This window comes from Rhagoletis pomonella, unplaced genomic scaffold (assembly GCF_013731165.1).
Source record: "Rhagoletis pomonella isolate Grant_MI unplaced genomic scaffold, Rhpom_1.0 Rhpom_scaffold_00001, whole genome shotgun sequence".
NCBI classification, from domain to species: Eukaryota; Metazoa; Arthropoda; class Insecta; order Diptera; family Tephritidae; genus Rhagoletis; species Rhagoletis pomonella.
In genome coordinates, this window is record NW_023458555.1 from 81,364,951 (window position 1) to 81,367,892 (window position 2,942).

General features: G+C 33.8%; 1 protein-coding gene across 1 annotated transcript in view; it reads right to left on the reverse strand.

The window, feature by feature from the left end:
* Window positions 1-2,942, reverse strand: part of LOC118748034 — a gene marked incomplete at its 5' end in the record, with an annotated part of 366,474 nt that overhangs the window by 221,795 nt on the left and 141,737 nt on the right.

Here is a 2,942-nt window from a genome sequence, read left to right on the forward strand (position 1 = left end):
TCTGAATTTCGTTTTATTTTAATTTGGTCGTAAATTAAATTATGTTCCGGGATCCCGGGATCCTGAGGGCTTTATCCCGTGATTTCGGGACTGACAAAAGGGCTCGGGACTCCTTGGATCCTGAATCCCGGTACTAGCAGCCTTAACACTCACACACAAAATTACCCAGCAAAAACACGATTACCACAGAAATTAAAATGGAATCGAATTAGGCGATGGGAATCGCTTACCCCTTCGCTTCAAGAAGGCATTATTTTAACATGAGCATGTCATTGCCCGTAAGCCCGTAAATGCAGCATTACCTTCGAACGAAGGGAGAACGCATAGATAAACAAAATCCAGAGAAGCGAACAAAGAATGCCTTACAGAGAAACTAATGTAGAACGCCTAGATAAGGACATACTTATGTACATATATTAATTGAAAAAAGAAAATACAGATTGTCTAAAAAGATTCAAATTAATACAAAATTTTATAAATCAGTTTTTATACAGTCTGTATGTATTAGGTATATAGATCTTACTTAAAAATCGGTATGTACACACATTCATACATATTTAATTAAACTTAAAATTGTACTTCCTCACTCATGTACTTCACTTCATTGACTGACTTCAACTTCGCGTAAATTAAACAAAGCAAAACATGATTTTTATGCGATGGAATTTCCCACAGAAAGTAACGGTAGAAAAGAATTTGTCGGTATTCATTCTAGTTTTCAGCTGACCGTAATGCATCAAAGCAGCGAAATTATTAAAATATGCATTGTAGAACATTCTGCTATGCATTACCGGCAATGCCTAAAATAAGCGAAACAATAAGAAGACATTATAAGGCAATGCGTTCTAGAACACATTACCACTAAAAGCGATTACCGATTTCTTTCTGGGTATCTGAGAAACAGCTGGCGCTACAGCTTTATGAAACTTAACCGTTGGGGCATGTGAAACCTGTTGAAATAAATTTCTGGTATTTCCCTTACCAAAGAAGCAGATTTCATTATACTAGTGCCTGAAACTATTCTACTACGCCGGCAGATATAAAGAACTTGGAGCACTTTTTACCTTCTTTGGAAAGTTACGTTATTTTAGCTATAACTTTTATTGTGTTTGGCCCACTTTGATATCAAGACCCTTAGACCATTTAGACAATCAATTTATATTTTAAATTGCATCGCCATCGGGATTGCAAATATGCTGCAAGTTTCAAGCCCTAGCTTGTCGGGAAGTTAAGTTTAAAATCTATAGGACATTTCCGCGGGAAGTACAAGTTAAATAAAAGCATTAAAAAAAGATCTTGTAATAATAATAAAGAAACAGCTCGTAAAAATTATCAAAGCACTTGATACACATACTTGCCAAAACTTCTAAATTGCGATTATTTTGTTTAGCAATCAATTATTGTGCTACCAATTTGATTGCAATCACACTTGATTGCTTTTGTTCTGACTGTAAAAATTACAATTTACAATATTTGCGAAGGCTTACAATCAATTTGATTGTACTCACTTTAGTTTGCAATCAATTCGATTGCAAGCAATTGATTTAAGATTTGTTGTATTTGTAGCAAAATAATACAAATCAAATTGATAGCAAATTGTAATTTTTGCAATCAAAATCATTGTTATCAAAACCGGTTGCAATATAAAGTATATTTTACGATTGCAAACCAATTTTATTTAAATTTTGTACAGCTCTGATACTTGTGCATATGTACATACATCTATACAGGGTGTCCCAGAAGTAACGTGCCAAACTTTAGGGCAAGGTAGGTGGGGGCGGTGAGCTCACTGATAAACAAAAAATTTTCAGGTAAAAGTGTCACCGTTTTTGAAATATTTACATTTTTTCGAATTTAAAGAAAAACGTGCCTTTTCATGTGTTTTCTTTAACCCTTCGATTTGTGAGAAGGTCCCTAGGGACCTTTTCGTATTTCATGTGCCTATATCTTTTTGTTCAATGCATTTTTGAAAAGAATTTATACATGTATTCCAAGAATAAATTAAGCTGAATCGTTTAAAATAAGTTTCGAAGGGATACGGGATCACGTTCGAGTGTTATTGAGATTTCAACATATATAGTACGGGGATTAGTGACAAGGTCCCTAGGGACCTTGTACAATTTTAGAAGAAATAACAAGTTACTTGCATTTTTGAAAAGAATTTATACATGTATTCCAAGAATAAATTAAGCTGAATCGTTTAAAATAAGTTTCGAAGGGATACGGGATCACGTTCGAGTGTTATTGAGATTTTAACATATATAGTACGGGGATTAGTGACAAGGTCCCTAGGGACCTTGTACAATTTTAGAAGAAATAACAAGTTACTTGTCTTCATGTTTTGATTTTTTTTTCACTTGTTCCTCAAATTATTTCATTCCTAATATATATGCAGGACGTTAATTTAATCAAAAGACAACATAAATACCAAAGAAGTTGCACATGTACAGTCGAAACATCGAGCAACTCTTTGTAGGTCCCTAAGGACCTTCTCACGAATCTAACGTCATCGGCACTGTCACTCATCGGAGGGTTAACTGCAACTACAAACCGGGCAATACTTAGTAAATTTTTTATGTAAAATACTTCCAGATAGTTGCCTCTCCATACTCAAATGCAATGTAGTTAAAATAAATTAAGGAACCATCATAAAATTAGGACTATTTCTGGATTTTTAACTTTTTGATATTTTCTTCCCCAACTTTGACTATCTCGGGTGAAAAAAAAATGTACTGAGCTATAACTTTACATTACATAAAAAAATTGCTCATTTAATAAAGATTTCAGAAAGGTGCCACACTTACTGTTTTGAATAGAAAAAAAAAAGTTATAGCCGCTTTTGTGGGTAAAGGACTGAGACACGCTAGAATGTATTTAATAGATTTAAATTGAATTTGCTCTTGTTACCGTCAAATGACATGCTAAATAGTACAAAGGTACAT